The 19,888-nt window shown below is 36.7% G+C and overlaps 1 protein-coding gene and 2 long non-coding RNA genes across 7 annotated transcripts in view; 2 read left to right on the top strand and 1 right to left on the bottom strand.

Annotated features, from left to right (window-relative positions):
- Nucleotides 1–19,888, bottom strand: part of LOC139781531 (cytochrome P450 4C1-like) — a 118,910-nt gene that overhangs the window by 57,164 nt on the left and 41,858 nt on the right. The gene's annotated exons all lie outside the window — the stretch shown is intronic.
- LOC139781537 (uncharacterized) lies at nucleotides 424–3,323 on the top strand. The gene is made up of 3 exons (XR_011720566.1): nucleotides 424–1,386; nucleotides 2,053–2,266; nucleotides 3,085–3,323. It is a non-coding gene; the product is annotated as an uncharacterized lncRNA (long non-coding RNA).
- On the top strand, nucleotides 4,347–6,640 carry LOC139781534 (uncharacterized). Its single transcript, XR_011720564.1, has 3 exons — nucleotides 4,347–4,464; nucleotides 5,290–5,451; nucleotides 6,275–6,640. It is a non-coding gene; the product is annotated as an uncharacterized lncRNA (long non-coding RNA).

Below are 19,888 nucleotides of genomic sequence, written 5' to 3'. Positions count from 1 at the left end.
AAATCGGTGAGGAGGCCACTATTCTTCAGATTTACCCTTATTATTGTAAGGTAACGCCCGGTCCGTGGCTCAGGTTATACCGACGGCGGGGACAAGGGCGGCGATTCAGGATGGATGTGATGAAGGTGAAGAAAAGGGTAAACCTCGATGAAACGCGTAACGATACTTTATTATCAGGTGTCCTGATAATAAAGTATTACACTATCGTAATAACATACATTCTTTTGTACTCGTAAGAATATGCATATCGGTCAGAGAGACAGCGTTTTAAATTGAGTCCCATAAAATTCCTTTCTAGCATTTATTATTATCCACACAGCCATACATGTGCGTACACATATATACATACACATACTTGTCTCTTCTTTAGTTTCATGACCAGTTAATCTTTGTTATAATACAATTTAATGATATACCCCACTCGGCATGTTATGTTGCTGAAATATTGAAATATTCGGAAATGGTGCAGAAATATTTCGTTAACATTTCATTTGTAACTATGCATCTGAAATATTTCAGAAATGTACCTGCATCATGTTTTTTATAATATTGCATTAACAATATTTCTGAAATCTTTCAGAAAGTTGTTTACAATATTTGTAAGTTTCTGTAATATTGCAAAAAAATGTAGCAGATGCAATATTTCAGAAATATTTCTGAAACATTATAAAAGTAATATTTTGTTTGCATTGCACGAATAATATTTCTGTAACATATCAAACGCAACATTGCATTTAAAATATTTCTGAAAAATTTCTGAAAGATTGCGTAGGTAATGAAAAATTGAATTGCAGGCAGTGAATTTCTACAATATTGCAGAAGAAATATTGCAAATGTAATGGTTTAGAAACATTTCTGATACATGATAAAACTATTATTACGTTTACATTGCACGCGTTATATTTTTGAATGTTTCACATACAACATTGCATTTGTAATATTTCCGAAAAATTGCTGACAGACTTTAGAACTTATAAAAAATTAAATTTATTATTATATAATATTGCATTTTATTGCATTTTTTCTTTTTTATTAAGAATTTTTTAATATTCCAAATTTTGTCATATGGCATTTTTAATATAAAATATAATATTTAATAATATTTAATATAAAATAATATTCGACGCTGACTGGCAAAAAAGATTTATTTGTATATCTGTATTGTTTATTTTTATGCGATAGCTTTATGCTCACCAAAATAAGCAAGTATAAGAAAGAAAGAAGCGCCAGAGTCAGAGGATCACCACTACCCTGTTCGAGCATCGATGTCAAGCAACAAGGCGCCGGTATACTACTTGGATAAGTGACCGGCTGAGAGAGTGGATTTCTTCGGACAAATGCGCGGCGGCTATACGCACATGGCTTAATATATTTTTTTTTGTTACGGTAACAAAATATTTCATTTTTTACATATCAACAAATAGTTTTTGCTTTAGTAACAAAATTTTGTTTGCTAATACAAAACATTTTTCTTAGTGTAAAATGTATTTGAAATATCTCTGAAGTGTTTCTGCAATATTTCGTAGATATATTTCAGAAATATTTCAGAAATATTGCCGAAATCTTTCAGCAAAGTTGCATTTGAAATAATTGTGCCGATTGAAACATTGCAGAAATGTTGCAGAAACGGTCGTGAAATATTTCTGAAATATTGATGAAAGGTGTAATATTTCAAATGGAATTTTGCAGAAATGTTTCTGAAATATTACATGCCGAGTGGGACATTACCTTTCGATATCTGCAATTTTCTAATTAGAAAAAGCAACTAAAATAATCTTATTTGTTTCATTGAATATTGTGTGGTACAGAGTACGAATAATTAGTCTTGTGTTAAAATAGGAGTGTGAAAATTAATTTGCTTGCAGCAAGTATATATACATACATACATGGTGTATGTGCAATTTTATATATTTTTCTATTATATTTAATATTATATATTTTTCTAATTAGTTAGGTACGCCTATTGGATTTTTATTCTATATTCTCATTTTTTACCAATATTATTTTTGCTTTGTAATGCTTTAGATTGTAATGCTTTTCTTGTCTTTACAGTTTGTTGTGTTTAAATTGGCTGACATTAATGGTGATAGTGATGACGTACTGTATGATGTTGGCATAAGCAAATGGGTAAAAAGTTGTAAAGAAAATATGAATGGAATAATAAAATGGCCTCCCAAAACTGTGAATGCGGGACTTTTAGCACGTAAGAACAAAGGCTCAGAGAACGATTGGAAAGAATTCTCTATTCATATCAAGGGATATTATGGTTAGTTTCACTTCTTTTTGTTTCTTTCAAGAAGTTTTATAGTATATTTGTTAAACTATTCAGTATTCATATAAAGGACTATTAACTCTTAAGGTGCATATGTGGGTCTACAGCGTCCGAACCAAAGTGATATCTGCTCGTGATAGCTGTAAAACTTGCAAGCCTGTCATAAGATAAATAAACGATGTTTATCAAAATGACTATAAAGTCATCAACTACAATGTAGACAAATATGTTTCATGAATTTTTTTAGATTTTTTAAAATACTTTAAGGTAGGTAAAAATAGCGTTGAACGTGACAGATCCATGTATGCACTTTAAGGATTAATGGAGGAATAATTAGTCTGAGAGAGCATCAAAGCTTATGGATTTTTGGCAGACCATAGGCTTCACTGCATTTAAGGCGGTGATATGTAGCATCTTAGTTACAAAGGATTTGTCTTTTCATGTTTTTTGAAGATTTTGAAGGTTGCATTTAATACTGTTGTAAAGGTTTTTAGTCACTACGAAATATGTACTAGTGTCTTTTAGAATATCATTTATTTCTCAAAATACGTTGATTTAATAATTGCCACAGTCATATTATTATACTTATCGGCTTTTTTGGTAAACAAGATGTCGAGATCATCCTGAATAAAAATTTTTGTAGTGCTGAAGGCTGCTAAAATGTCTACGTTGTTTTGTAATTACTACATTTTATCTTGCAAAATTATATTTTCTTATATATTCCCCATATATGTATATGTAGGTCTTTCTAGCACTCGACTTTTATAGGCCCATTTTTACAAGTTTTTTTTATTATTACACTTTTATTATAGATACTTACCTGAAGGCCTCTCAGGCGTGCAAAAAGTATGTTAAAGATTCAAATTATGAATCCGAAGCGGAATTAAGGCGGGGATTACGGAAAAAGAGAAAGCCAAAGCTAAGCTCAACATCAGATTCGGAATCTGATGACGCGAGGAAGAACAAAAGGACGATGAAACATAAGCTTGAAGAGACAATATCTCCACCCCCTCAGGTGTTATTATCCGATTGCCAGGTTCGCTCGTCAAGTAAAGATTCACAAAATTATAATCCAAAATATGTAATATCTAAACAGTTCCCTAAAAAAAGACAAGATAACATTGTTTTCCAAGAGAATCGTGAGAACTCGTCCGCTTGTGAATCAACCTATGAAGAAAATAAAATCTCTATTGAGACAGCCTCTGATTCAGGTTTATCTGATAAAAATTCTGAACTTCTTCGGAAATTAGAACAAATAAAAAATCTGAAGAAGCAGACATCTGACAGGAAGAAAACAATCCTGGATAAAAAGAATCGTTTCTCATACAATAAAGACGGAGAAAGCCAGAGAGAATGTTTTGAACCAAACAAGGAGCAGAATGAGTCTGCCTCACATGTGGCACCTCATTCAAATTCATATCATGATTTGCAAGAAAAGGAAAAGAAAAAAGTTCATAAACTAACACCACAGAGCAAAGGAGGATTTTCAAAAGAGAGTTCGACGATGGCAAATAGATTAAAGTCTTTTATTGATACAAGCTGTATTAGCCCACCTGTCAAACAAGTTACTATGGAACATTCGTCAAGTTGTAGAGATTCTGTATCATGTCCTGACTCGCCTGATACTACGTCCAGCAAATCATCTGCATATGTACAAAAATACAATATTGAAAGAGAAAGAGAAGACAGATATCATAGTTCTCACACTTCTAAAGGTAAGTCCTTTTATTATTTCCTATATTCTTTTTCCACAAAAGTGTATTATTTCTATTAGTTTATTAATGTCATAATTTTCTTATTTTTTTAGACTCTACAAATACAGAATACGCTTCATCAAAAAAAAATTTTATTCTGGACAGCTCAGCACAATCTTTTTGCACAGGTAGATTTTTTATCTAATCCATTAAATTTTCCGACTTCCTAATTTCTTTACAATTAATTTCTGTTGTCTTTCTCCTCCAGAATTGACTTCAATAAAAACAGCCATCATAGAATGCAAGAGAGAGATCAGAGGAGTGAGCAGTAAACTTGATATATCTATCATGAATCAGGAAAATCTGTGCCGTTTTATTATTCCAGGAGAAAAATTTATAAAGCGTCCTGGTAAAATGCCTCGATTGCCTATTAACACCTTTGAAGATTTGGATAGGATGGAGAAATTCCTAGCCAATAACAGTAACTTGACTGCGGCAGTGAGTACAATTTATTTTCATATAGTATTTCACATAAATGTATCCTTAAGCAAAGTATAGCTGCTTTACAGATAATTAATATTTGCATAGATGTCCTACTATATCACCATCTGTACTTCAATCTAAAGCCTGTATTGTTAATAAATAATCCTTTTATGCTAGAACAGATTTTATTCATCTTGAAAAGTATATTTGATAGATATTTATTTGATCAAAATTTTCGGGTATTGTTTGTGGTGTAAACTTCTTGCTATCAAGTTTCCTTAGTGTGACCTTCTGTATACTTATATTTATATTCTATACATTATCAATGAAATATTGTTCAATGTTATACTATTTAAGGATGTATGGGTGACATCTTAAAGCATTACCAAAAATCTAAAAATTTCATAGATTGTTCTATTATTACGTCTAAGTATCTGTGTAAAATTTCAGCACAATTCTCTTACTGGTTTAAAAGTTATTGTAATTAAGGATGTATTGGAGGTATTTCAAATATATTCAGAAAGTGCTGTAAATTTTTTCTAAATTAAATGAAAAATACTCTGTAAAATTTTGAAGTTATTTAAGAGTTATTTAAGTTTAAAGTTGATAAAATTAACATTATCCCTTATAGAGAATCGACATTTTTGCTGTAAATATAAATAAAATATAAATAAACCATTAAGATATTTCTTGAACTTTTTTTATGTGTAAAACACACATCATTGATATTGTATTTTAAGTTTCAAAATTTTTTGCAACAACATTTTTTGAAGTGGTACGTGATACATTACTTTTAGTTTTTATATTTTTGTAAACCAATTTTTTAAAATATGATTTCAGTGTTCCTATCTTAGCAAGAATGTAGACAAAAAAAGTGTGGAAAATTCAGTCAGAAGAATATTGGCGAAACTTAATTGTAACTAATACTCTGGCATCAAAGTTCAGTCTACAAGGTCACGGAAACAAGAGACGCTACTCTGAAACTGTGGGATGTTGTTCAAGGTAAAATCATTATCAAATTATAATTTCCGAGGAAAGTTAACCAGGAGGGGGAATAAAAATATATTTCTTTGTAATATTTGAGAATAAGTGGAATGTATCTCCTAAGTTAGTCTTTTTTTTAGAATTGAAATAAATTACTTGTCAATACAATTGTAACTTTTAGTAAAATCTTGTTTTTTACGGAAATTTATATACATTGACTTTAAGAGGGTAAGAGGGAGGGAGGGAGGGAGGGAGGGAGAGAGAGAGAGAGTGAGAGAGAGAGAGAGAGAGAGAGAGAGAGAGAGAGAGAGAGAGAGAGAGAGAGAGAGAGAGAGAGAGAGAGAGAGAGAGAGAGAGAGAGAGAGAGAGAGAGAGAGACTGTGGAAAGATTTAAGGACTGTAGGAATAGAGTGAGTTACATTCAATGCTATATGTATATATCTTTTCACTTTGATATTTTGAATTATTAGACTTTTTCGATCGGACACATTATAACTAAATGTTTCTGCTACCTGACTAGTGATTATAGTTAAGGAAATGTCAATAATGTATCAGATAAGCATCTTACAGCTTATATTTATTTTATTTTTCTCTCATCTTTATCAAAAATGTTTGGTGATTGTTATTGAAGTGAAAAAGATATACCTGACGTTGAATGTATATGGGGATTTTTTTGACATTGTTTTATTATGCTTTTGAGAAGTTTTAATGAATGAATATTAGTTTATATCTACAATAATCGTCACATTGATTGGCGATAATGTCATCTTATCTTTTTCGTTATTATTTTTTTTGTGACATGTACTGTTTTTAATTTAAGTCTTATTCTTTTGCTTTCTAGGAGCTCTTCTAATCAAATTTGACATCTGTGACATTTCTGTGGCAGAGAAAAGTGCTGCAAAGTGGCTAATCAACAGCTCATGGAGAAAGCAGGAGGATGGTTCTTTTGGGAAAAGGACTGAACGTGTCTCTGAGTCTTCAAGGGAGAAAAAGAAGTCAACATAATAAGATTAATAAGGCTATTATTAGCAGATTATATTTGTCGTACTTAATGCTTGTGTCGTGGATTATTGCTCGTGTCGTATATATCATTCATGTCGTATATGCTGCTCGTGCATTATTTAAGCAGATGTTTGTAAGCTTATTTAAGCAGATGTTTGAACAATTTTACTTGTTCTTTTTTGTGGAATAAATAGATTTCTGGAAATGCTGCAAATCCTTCCAAGTTTTACAGTCCTCACATTAGCAATATAGGCCTATCTACAGCACCTGCGGCTGCACTGTAGTATATTAAATTTGCACTACTTTTGATATCAAAAATTATTCGAAATTTAGCTGTTTTTGATGTCGAAAATTATTTGAAATCGAGCTGATTTCGATGTCGAAAATTTCTCGAAATCAAGACCGTCTGAATCTCGAAACGATGTTGGATTTCGATGACCATATTTCGATATCATTTCGATATCATTTCGACTTTTTATTTCTCACTGGGCTTTTACATTACATGTCACAGTGTACCCTACGCTATGGTTCAATCGACCCCACGCGTGGGGTCCACTGTGACAAACGCAGCATTTCGAAATATCATTATTTTTGCAAAATATTTCTAAAAATTTACTTCTTAAATCATTTACAAACAAAGTTTATTATATTAAACATCGAATAGTCTCATTTATATTATAATGAAGTTATTAAAATTTTTAAATTCACATTTTTAATGTGATTTGAAAAAACGTGGTTCAAGGGTGCCCACTCTTCCCTACTGCGCCTGTACCACACGTTAGTATTCCACGAGTATTTGATAAGTACTAAAAGAATACTGGAGGGAGTACTGGAGGGAGTACTGGTGGGAGTACTGGAGGGAGTACACTGGAGCTCAGTACTGGGGGAGTACTGGGGTGGAGTACTGGGGGGAATACTGGAGAAAGTACTGGAGGGAGTACTGGAGGGAGTACACTAGAGGAAGTACTGAAGGGAGTACTGAATGTGTATTGGATGAGTACTGGGAAGGAGTACTGACGAAGTCAGTATGGTCGAATTTAGTAGTACTTTGAGTACTTATGTCTCCAGTACTTTCACCAATACTTTTTCCAGTATTAAAACCAGTACTACTTTTTCATAAGTACTGAAAATATACCTATTATACAATATTTTAATTTTCAAAATTGTCAAATTACAAACAGGAATTTTGTTGTGACTTTTACAGTTATAAAGTAACTATTTAATGGAAATGGAAGCCTAAAAAAAATAATATTGTAACGCAATCATTATAATGCTCAAATCATAAAATATTTACATTATCCATGTCTGCCAATACAATATAATTTTTTATTCATATTGCATTCTAGATAATGGCAATGTTATTATATATTTGACAGGCAAATCAAAATAGCTTCAAATCGATATCGAAATGATGAAATATCGATGTCTTAACAGAAAATACATAATTTGAGTCTGGCGCGATAAATGTATGTCACAAATAATCTCTTCTTTTAAAAAATGTCATATAGCACAAACATCGAAATAAGCTTCAAATTTCGAGCATTATTTTGATATGATGTAATATCAATGTTTTCGACGTTAATTAGACGTCGATTCGATGGGTCATTTCTCGCTGAGTAGGGTCTAAGTCAAATTTTTTTAATGAAAACCGCTATTTTTTATTGTACCATCTTTCTCTATTAATTAATTTGAACAACTTTTGTTTGAAAAATTCTTTTATTTGCCTAATACTTTTTGAGATATTCAAGGAAAACTTGGTAATTTTTTTCAATATTTAGCTTATGATATCTTGATAATTGTTTGCCAGAGGAAAAAGTGGTATAGAGGACTTTTTGACTTAATTTTGTCTTAAGAATATGCTGTTGCAATAGCACTCCAATTTTTTTAAATATTTGTAAACACTCCAAGAAGATGCATACACAAATATTTAAAAAAAAATTGGAGTATACTATTGCAACAGCACATTTTTAAAATAAAATTAAGTTAAAAAGTCCTCTGTACCACTTTTTTCTCTGGCAAACAATCATCAAGATATCACAAGCTAAATATATATTGAAAAAGTTACCAAGTTTTCCTTGAATATCTCAAAAAGTATTATATATTTTATAAAAGTATTATATAGAAAGATGATACAATAAAAAATAGGGGTTTTCATTTAAAAAATTTGACTTAGGCCCTATTGGGCTCAATACAGGCCCTGGATCCAAAATCTAATAAGATCGTCTATTGGCCCCCTTCAAACCTTTCAACTTTTATCTGAAACACTTTTCTAATAAACCAAGCCGTCAATTGACATTTAACGAAAATTAACACAATAACATTTAAACGACACCCAACGATAAAGGGATCATGGCGACACTGATTAAATCGACATAGAACATTAAAGGTTAACACCAAACCAACATCCAACGATGAAGTTCAATCTCCAACCTACACTAAACATTGAGGCTTAATCCCCAACCTACACTTATCATTGAGAATAAACTCCCAATATACACTCATCATTGGGGATTAAACCCACAATTTACCTAAACCTTAATGGTCAACACTCAATCTACACCTAAATTTAAGTGTTGATACTTAACTTTGATGACAAACACTAAACTTACGCCCAAATTTGAGTGTTAACTCTTAAATTTGGGCGTAAGTTTAGTGTTAACACTCAACTTTGGTTGGTAACCATCAAAGTTGAATGTACTTTTTCATAAGGGGAGAAAGGTCTTCAAGTAAAGTTTAAAGAGAAGGTATGCAATATAGAAAAAGATGGAGCTATCATAGCTACTGCAGACTTGGATGGAAACTTGTACAGACTGAGGTTCGGTCATAAAGTTTTAATGGTCACAAACAGGCACAAAGAAAATTGCCAGCACACGTGGCATAGAAAACTCTGCCATAGGGATCCAAAAGCAATAAAACTAATGAAAACGAAGGATCTAATAACAGGTATGAAGATAGTAGAGTGCGGTATAAGAGGCGTCTGCGACACCTGCATAAAGGGAAAAATGACCAGACAACCATTTCCAAAGACGTCATTCAGCAAATTGAAAGAAGTATTAGATTTAATACACACTGACGTTTGCGGTCCCATGCAAACGAAAACACCAGGAAATAAGCGATACTAACTTTCATTGACGACTACAGCAAGTACACAGTGGTACATCTTATGGAACATAAATCGGAAGCAGCTGAAAGGATTCAAGATTATCAAGAGGACCATGAAGACGAAATTCAATAAAGTATTAAAGGTTATTAGGTTTGATCAAGGCAGAGAGTATGTAAATGCAAAACTGAAGGAGTTTCTACGGAAGGAAGGAATTGAGATGCAGAACACTGTAATGCACCCGAACAAAACGGTGTGGCGGAAAGAAGAAACAGATATCTTATGGAGATGGCGAGAGAGAGATGCATGCTAATAGATGCGAACTTACCTAACAAGTACTGGGGTAAAGCAGTGTGCACTGCAAACTATCTACAAAACAGGTTGTATACAAAGGCCACAGGTACAACGCCATTTGAAAAGTGGTATAAGAAGAAAGCTCGATGAAAAAGCAAAGGAATATGTCTTCGTAGGTTATGCAGAAAACGCAAAAGGATTTCGCTTGTTGGAAAGAAGGTACAAACAAGGTAATAATAAGCAAAGATGTCAACTTTCTCGAAGAAAATAGTGAGTCGAGCGAGGTAATGTTCAAGAGGAAACAAACACTAAACAATACGGAAGCTGTATGGGACATAGCAGAAGAAGAAAAAGAAACTAAAGCTAAAGAAGAAAGTAATAATCAAGAAGAAGAGGAAACAAACATAGAGGAGGAGAGCAACAGTCAGGAATATCCAAAATTACGACGATCACAAAGGGAAAATAAAGGTGTTCCACCAAATAGATTTTGTAATATGGCATATTGTGTTAAAGATGGAGGAATATTTGAACCAGCTACATATGAAGAAGCAATATCCTCACCCGACAGCGATCAATGGATCAAGGGCATGGATGAGAAATATAATTCGCTTATGGATGCTAATACGTGGACATTAGTGGATAAACCCGAAGGCAAAAATGTTATAGGATGTAAATCTCTACTATTATATAAAGGGGAAAAGTTTGTACCATTGTTCGGGGTAATCTTAGAAACTACTGAATCAATTCCAATAATTTTTACACTGGTGGATAGCTTATGTCCTCCTGAGTAACATAGGCTATGTGCCATTGTGCTACAACCCAATTTGAAAAAAAAATTCGGGATATCTAAAATTTTAAATTCTTTAAAAGAGTCGTACTTAATGACTTTTCCTGTTTAGATTTTCCTAATCAACCAAATCTTAAAGTATTATATATAAAATAGGGGTAGAAAAAACTGAGGAATATAATAGAATTCAAAAAATTGCTAATAATAAAGGAGTTACCGATTTCTGTCTAAAAAAATCTATGTAATTGCTCTGATTTCCGCAATTTTTTTTATAGATAGAGTATATTAAAAGTAGGTTGGTATTGAATTTGGCGAGTATCGGTGAAAGGGTTTCCGATTTTTGCCTTACCGATTTCTAATTTTTGCCTTACCGATTTCTGCATGAAAAGTGTATAAGTTATACAAGTATTTGGCGAGAATCGGGGAAAGGGTTTCCGATTTTTGACTTACCGATTTCTAATTTTTGCCTTACCGATTTCTGCTTGAAAAGTGTATAAGTTATACATGTAATTTTATATAGAATATCATTAAAGGAAGGTTGGTATTGAATTTGGCGATAACCGGTAAAAAAGGGTTCTTTCTTAATAAGAGTTAAAGTTTCTTTTGCGTTAACGATTAATAAATCACAAGGACAAACTTTCAAATTTGTGGGCATTTAAGAAAAGAGTGTTTTTCACACGGACAACTTTACGTTGGTTTACCTAGAATAGGAAACGTTAAAAATCAATATATTTTGATACCAAAGGGAAATAAAACAAAAAATATAGTATATTCAGAAGTCCTATAAATCAGAACTCGGCAACAAATGCACTTTTTGGCAAATTTTCTCTCACGGATTGGTTTGGACCAAACAATACTCATTCCTGATGAGAGCAATAAAACTCGCAATGTTGTTTTCACAGATGTTTTTAACAATTCCGACGTAGCTCGGATGCATTTTCCTTGTTCATAGCGGGCAACTCTATTATGGCTTTAAGGTGGTTCTGTACTATAATACGTTTGTTATCGTATCTTTCTTTTAATAAATTCTACGCGACCGCGTAATTGTCGTTTGAAATTTCTAGCGAGCTTATTACCTTGTGCGCGTCATCGGTAGTCGCTGCTCTTAAATACTGCAGTTTATGTATATTACTTAGACTCAAATTCGCATGTATGACCGAATGGAACGCATCGTGGAACGGGAACCACTCGTCGTATTTCCCGGAAAATTTAGGCAAGTCGAGTTTCGGCAATCGAACGTTAACAGCAGGCCGCGAATCAGAGGCGCTTGATACTATCGGCGACGGCGTATCGACACCACGCGACGTAGACGGAAATAATGTTAAGGCTCGAATTCTAGATGATAAATCGAAAAACGCTTCTTCAAATCCAGCTCTATCGTTTGCTTCGGCCTCATCCAACGCTTCTAATTGTGTTTGTACATCGTTGTAATCCTTCCAGAATTGCTCTAGTTTGTTTTTGCGCTCCTCGAGCTGCGCCGTTACCGCCGGCGTGACCGACGTGATGCTATCCACGTATGTTTTTACGCGCGTGCATGATGCTTTAAGAGTAGAACGACGCCTTTTTAAATTACCGAGATCCGATTCACTATTCATGTTCGCTATTAATAACGCGAATGCAAATAAGAAAGGACGAAGAGTAAGCGATCTTTCTGGTTGGCGGTAAATCGAATAAGTTTTCCCTACTTGGGAGTGAACGGACGATCGCCGAGTGCTCGCTAGCAACAAGGATGAGCGCTGCGCGGGCGCGATGCAGAGATGGCGGCGGCGACGGTTGCCTCTGGAAATTTCCCGGCGCTGGCTCGCCGATTCGGGATGAAGCGCGTGGCAGGAACTTCCGAAAATGCGGGAATTCACCCCTCGGAGAGATCTTCTGGCTCGCTGGCACAACGGGATACTAATGAGTTACAGGATGCTTCAAAGACGATAGATTTCGTCTTTCTGCTGGTAGAGTCTCGAGCTTGCGAAGCTTGGCGATCCGGCAATGATTGCTGAGTTTTAGGCGAATGGCGTAGACGTTGATGCCCGAATATCCGTGGGTTGTATCCGTCCGGCGATATCCGGCTCGAAGGACCATTTGTTTCGTATCTCGAAACTTCGTATGCGATCGCCTGATTTTTTCTCGGGCGATTATGTCTCGAAGTTTCTCCCGTCGTTGTCGCTCGAAATTCAGCGGACGGGACGGGCAGGAAATTATGCACCTTTCCTTTAATTTCAGTACAGCACACTTTATTATGCCACAACGCCACTATTCTTCACCTTACAATATAAATTTTTGAAAGGCAACAGGTTGCCTTGCTCGTATCGTAACACCGAAAAACCTCTCGTAATTCTTGTACGTGCTCGCAGGACGAGACTCTCGAAAGATCTGAGCCCGAGGCGCCCGAGCGCGGGCGACAAGCGCAGAAGGCGCACGATCGCGCGCGACCGCCAGCACCGCAGCGCGAGCGCTGCCAAAAGTAGCTAATATATATAGAAAAGCCCGAACAGTACGAAACGGAAGAGAGGAGATGGAGGAGAGAATGAGAGCGGTGGAGAGAAGGTTAGAAAGGAAGGAGAAGGAGGAAAGAAGAAGGAATATTGTGATAAGGGGGTTGGAGGTAAGAGAAGGTGGAAGGAGAGAGGAGGCAGAAAAGCTATTGGAAGGATAGGGGTTAAAGCGAAGGCAATAGAGGTAAAGAGAATAGGGGGGGATGCAGAAAGGGGAAGGGAAATGGTATTGCTGAAATTAGAGATCGAGGAACAAAAGTGGGAGGTGATGGAGAAAAAGAAGAATTTGAAGGGTAGAAAGGAAAGAATTACGGAGGATCTAACATGGGAGGAAAGAAGGGTGAACTGGAAATTAAGAGAGATAGCGAGAAGAGAGGAAAAAGAGGGAAGGAGGGCGTGGATTAAAACAGGGAGGATAAGGTTAGAAAACATATGGTGGAGATGGGATGATGAAGAGGGAGTATTAAAGGACGAAAAGGGAAATATAAGAAGCGAGAGTGGGGGAGAGAAAGAAGAGGGAAAAGATGATGTTGGAGGGAGGGGAAAGAGAGAAAATGCGGGGGAAGAAGAGAAGATGGGGATATAGGGGAGGCTATAAACAGAGAATGAAGGCAATCCAGAACACGAAGTCGAGGAGGACAATGAAGGTAAAAGGGAGGAGGAAGAAGAGAACGTAGGAAGAAAGGTCAGAGAGGAGGATAAGGAATATGGGGAGAGAGAGAAAAGGAAAGACAGAAGGGAGGAGGAGACTTGGAAAGTGGCCTTCTAGAACGTGGCGGGCGTAGTAAACAAGGATAAGGAGTTCTGGGAAGGGATAAAGGAATGGGACGTAGTGATAATGATGGAGACATGGTTGGATGAGAGGGGATGGGAGAAAGTGAAAGAGAAGATCTCAAGCGAATACAGATAGAGAGTGCAGATAGCGAACAGGAAAAACAAAAAAGGCAGAGCGAGTGGAGGCATCCCAGGTAGCAAGGTGACGTTAATATGACGTCAATAATTCGTCATTTTTTGGGTACGACGTCATTTTACCAACTTAAGACGTATAAATGTCGTGACTTTTTTGACGAAATAATAACTAATCGTAGAATGACCTTATTATAACGTACCATTGACGTCATTTGTATAACCATAAAAACACTTCGACAATTTAACCAAACTATAACGTCTAAGTAACGTTAGATTAGTGCCCATTTAATGACGTTAGTTATTTATCCATTGTACGACGTATCTGAGACGTCAGAATTTCGACCAATAAAAGACGTTAGTTAAATCACTTTAATACGACGTTCCTGGTTCGTCAGATTGTAGACCAATAAATGATGTTAGTTAACTGACGTTAATACGACGTACCTGAGACGTCAGACTTTAGACTAATAAAAGATGTTAGTTAACTGACGTTAATACGACGTACCTGAGACGTCAGACTTTAGACTAATAAAAGATGTTAATTAACTGACGTTAACACGACGTACCTGAGACGTCAGACTTTAGACTAATAAAAAATGTTAGTTAACTGACTTTAACACGACGTACCTGAGACGTCAGACTTTAGACTAATAAAAGACGTTAGTTGACTGACTTTAACACGACGTATCTGGTTCGTCAGTTTGTAGACCAGTATCCAACCCAAGGAGCAAAGTGACGTCAGAAGACGACATCGACATAATGACGTCTATTTTTAGTCATTTTTGGTCTATGACGTCGGCGACTAATAATGGACGTTTATAAGACAATGATAACTATTTCATGCAGTGTTATAGCTATCAAGAAGATATCATTACAAGATTTTTGAACACTTTAAAGATGTACTTGTTATAGACAAGTACAGTTACTAAGGAAGCATCAGGGTCAGAAGATCGTCACTGTTCACTGGATCATCGAAGTCAAGCAACACGGGCGCGGTACTGTACTAGGATGGGTGACCGCCTTGAGAAAGCGGAGCTATATGCACATGATACGTAAAGAAACAGTTAAAAAAGCGTTTTTTTTCATAGATAAAGAAGAAAAACGTTTTTTTATAAACGTTTATCAAGTGGACATTTTAACATTTTAATTTCATAAAAAATAATGTAGATTAAAAAGTTGTCGTCTATTTGACGACATTTTATGGTCAGTCTTGTGACTGCCATTCCAAGATGACGTCCAAATGTTCAAAATCTGACGTACTTTTATTTCGTCCCGTCGACGTCATTAATTACGTATTAGTGACGTCAATATATGACGTCACGGAGATGAGACAAAAGTACGTCATTTTTACGGCACTTTGACGTCATTTCATAACGTCGCAATCGTCAGTACATGACCAAAAAATGACGTTAAATAGACGTCACCTTGCTACCTAGGATGCTATTAGGAATACGGAAAAGGATAGAAGAGGTAAATAAAAAAAGAAGGTTGGAAGAAGAAGAAGGAAAAATCGAATGCAAGATAAGAATAGGAGAAGAAATTTGGAGAATAGTAGGAATATATGTAAATAATGATATAGACAAGAAGCTAGAAGGTTTGAAAGATTGGACGGAGGAGGGGGAAAAGGGGGTAAGGACTATAATAGGTGGAGACGTTAATGCTAGAACGGGTGAGGAAGGAGGATGGGAAGAGGAGGACGAGGGAAGAATAGAAGAAAGAGGGAGAAGATCAAAAGACAAAAAAATAAATAGAGACGGTAGAAAGCTATTGGAATTTATAGAGGAAAGAGGATGGATGATATTAAATGGAGGCGTGAAAGGAGATGAAGAAGGTGAATTTACATATACAGGAGGGAGAGGTGAGACAGTTATAGATTACGTTATAGGAGAGGAAGAGGTTAGAGAAAAAGTGCAAAGACTGGAAGTAGGAGAAAGAGTAGACTCACAACAGACCACCATCCACTAATAGTCTGGGTGAGAGGTAACCCAAAGGGAAAGCAGAGAAGGAGAGAGGGAGAAAGAATAAGAAGAAGAGGAATATAGAGTCAAGAGGGAAGAACGCAATTTAGAGAGAGACTAGGGATGATAAAAGGAGGAAAAATAGAGCTACAAGAAGAGATAGAAGAAAGAATGTCGAAGATAAGAAAAGTAATAGAGGAGAATGAAAATGAGGATGGGAGAATGGCTAACAAGAACAGAAGAGGGTGGTGGGATGAAGAATGCAGGGAAAGAAAGAGAGAAGTGAGGAAAGAATTAAGAAAATGGAGGAAAGGAAAAGGAGAGGTGAAAAGGTATAGAGAAGGAAGGAGGGAGTACAGAGAAATGTGCAAAAGAAAGAAGAAAGAGGAAAAGGATAGGATGATAAGAGAGATAGGGGAAGCAAGAACGGAAGGAAAGGTATGGGAGTTGATAGGCAGAGTAAGAAAGAGAAGGAGGAGGATAAACGAAGAGATAAAGCTCGAAGAGTGGAAGGAGTATTTCATGGAGTTAATGAGTGGAGTGGAGATTAGGGTAGTGAAAGGAGAAGGGAGAAGGGACATGCAAGAAGAGGAAGAGATAGAACTGGAGGAGGTAAGAAATGTAATAAAGAAATTGAAAACAGGAAAAGCAATAGGCAATGATGGGATACCGAACGAGGCGTGGAAATTTGGAGGAGAAGAAATGGTGAAATGGATATGGGAAAGGACCCCGGGCCCAGCCATAGGGAAAATGGATCCCGGTCAAACTGGTTGAAACTGTAGTATGTTGTACTTCATAATCTCCTGATCAAAAGTGTTAATGGGCACGAAGTCCGAAAACCATCTACTTTTCGAGTTATCAGACGTTGAACATGGTAAAAATGAGGATATTGGGGATATTCTATTTTAGAGTATCCACGGCAATAATTCTTTAGGGTCGCATTTTTATGTATGTCACGCATGTATGTGTGTGTGTGTGTGTGTGTGTGTGTGTGTGTGTGGGTCCGTTATGAAAAAGTAGTACTGGTTTTAATACTGGAAAAAGTATTGGTGAAAGTACTGGAGACATAAGTACTCAAAGTACTACTAAATTCGACCATACTGACTTCGTCCGTACTCCTTCCCAGTACTCATCCAATACTCATTCAGTACTCCCTTCAGTACTTCCTCTAGTACTCCCTCCAGTACTCTCTCCAGTACTTTTTCCAGTACTCCCCCCAGTACTCCCCCCAGTACTCCCTCCAGTACTCCCTCCAGTACTCCCCCCAGTACTCCCTCTAGTACTCCCCCAATACTCCCTCCAGTACTCCCTCTAGTACTCTTTTAGTACTTATCGAATACTCGTGGGATACTAACGTGTGGTACAGGCACAGTACTTGCGCAGTACTATCCAAGTAGGACAAAAAGTCAAGATGATATCAAAATAACGTCATATTGATAGTTTAGTGTGTTAATTTAGTATTTCCAAGATACGTTACGAAAAAGTAGTACTAGTAATCAGTACTCAGTACTGAGTGATCAGTACTCGTAGTATTGACAGTATTGGTATGTTAATACTCATGAATATTGCAGAATAGTCAGTACTGTGCCTATTAGTTCTTACAGTACTGGCAGTACTATCATGATAGTACTCCGAATATTAATCTGATAAAGTACTGACCACTTCAATACTTTGAAGTACTAATGAGTATTATTGCTTGTAGTACTGCCTGTACTGTAAGCACTGACAGACACAGTACTGACCATTCTGCAGTATTCATGAGTATTAACATACTAATACTCTCAATACCACGAGTACTGATCACTCAGTACTGAGTGAGTACTGATTGCTAGTACTATTTTTTTGTAAGGGGTATGCTGTATGAGCGTGTGTGTGTGTGTGTATGTGTGTGTGTGTGTGTGTGTGTGTGTGTGTGTGTCTGTGTGTATGAGTATATCTGTGTATGTGCATGTGTGTGTGGGGGGGGTATGTCTGTGTATGTGCGTGTGTGTGTGTATGGGGGGGGGGGGGTATGTCTGTGTATGGGCATGTGTGTGTGTGTGTGGGGGGGTATGTCTGTGTATGTGCGTGTGTGTGTGTGGGGGGGGGTATGTCTGTGTATGTGCGTGTGAATGTAGATGTATGTATATTCTTATAATCAGTGCACCGTCGGTATTAGCATCACCCAATGTACACCGCGTGGCGTTGCGCGATCGGATTTTGTACATCTTTTGGCCCTAAAAAGGACCGGTTAATGTATAGTCAATGTATATAATTAGGGTCGCTTGTTGATGTTAAGTGGCTGCGGTCGGTTCGCTGAATCACGAATTATTATTATATACTTACAAAAGTAATTTAATTGTAATATATCAGTGATTTTTAAATAAAGTTTGACACTGCGGGGACTCAAACTCATCGGCCGCAAATGACAAAATATTACGCGCACACTTTACTCTACCGTCATAGCGTATCGCCAACGACGCCAATTCTTGCCCGAAACGGCCGAAACAGCGAAAGAGCCTGAAAGTCATATGTTTGTCTCCTTCTAATTACTTTTGTAATTATGTAATAATAATTCGTGCATCAACGAGCAACCCTAATCATATACATTGACTATACATTAACCGGTCCTTTTCAGGGCCAAAAGATGTACAAAATCCGATCGCGCAACCTCCACGCGGTGTACATTGGGTGATGCTAACGCCGACGGTGCACTGATTATAAGAATATACACACACCTACATTCACACGCACATACACAGACATACCCCCCCACACACACACGCAGATACACAGCATACACAGACATACCCACACACACACACACACACACACACACACACACACACACACACACACACACACACACACACACACACACACACACACACACACACACACACACACACACACACACACACACACACACACACACACACACACACACACACACACACACACACACACACACACACACACACACACACACACACACACACACACACACACACACACATGCGTGACACACATAAAAATGCGACCCTAAAGAATTATTGCCAGAGGATACTCTAAAATAGAATATCCACAATATCCTTATTTTTACCATGTTCAACGTCTGATAACTCGAAAAGTAGATGGTTTTCGGACTTCGTGCCCATTAACACTTTTGATCAGGAGATTATGAAGTACAACATACTACAGTTTCAACCAGTTTGACCGGGATCCATTTTCCCTATGGCTGGGCCCTGGGTCCTTTGTAAACGGGTATGGAGGGGGAAAGGCTGGCCGGAGCAATGGAAGGAAGGGGAAATAATCCCAATAATAAAGAAAGGAGAAGGGCGAGAGGTGAAGGACTATAGAGGAATAACAATTATGTCTTCGATGTACAAGATATATGCAGCAATACTAGCGGAAAGGATAAGGAAAGAGGTAGAAGCGAAGAATTTGATTCCCGACAATCAAGCAAAATTTAGAAAAGGAATGGGGACGATGGACCAAATATTCGCACTGAACTACTTGGTAAATAGACAACTGGGAAAGGAGAAAGGAAAGATGACAGTATTATATATAGATTTGAAAGCGGCGTTCGACTCAGTGGACAAAGAAGTATTAATTAGGGCAATGAGAGAGAGAGAGAGAGGAGTAAGACAGGGACTAGTAGATAGCGTAAAGGAGGTATTGAAAGAAACGAAGAGTAGGGTAAGAATGGGAAGAGAGAGTGGAGGAACATTCTGGATGGCGAAGGGCGTGAGACAAGGGTGCCCGTTAAGCCCGATACTCTTCAATCTATTAATCGCGGATTTGGAAGACTATATGAAGAAGGGAGGATGGGGAGGTGTGAAGCTGAGAGGGGAGAAGATATACACATTAATGTATGCGGATGATATAGCGTTGATGGCGGAGAAGGAACAGGACATGAGATCGATAATAAACAGGC

Source organism: Temnothorax nylanderi, unplaced genomic scaffold (assembly GCF_030848795.1).
Source record: "Temnothorax nylanderi isolate EJ_2023f unplaced genomic scaffold, tnyl_v1.0 TNYL_tig0344_pilon, whole genome shotgun sequence".
Lineage (NCBI taxonomy): Eukaryota > Metazoa > Arthropoda > Insecta > Hymenoptera > Formicidae > Temnothorax > Temnothorax nylanderi.
The sequence above is the reverse complement of the archived record's forward strand: the minus strand, read 5'-3'. Positions and strand labels throughout refer to the sequence as shown.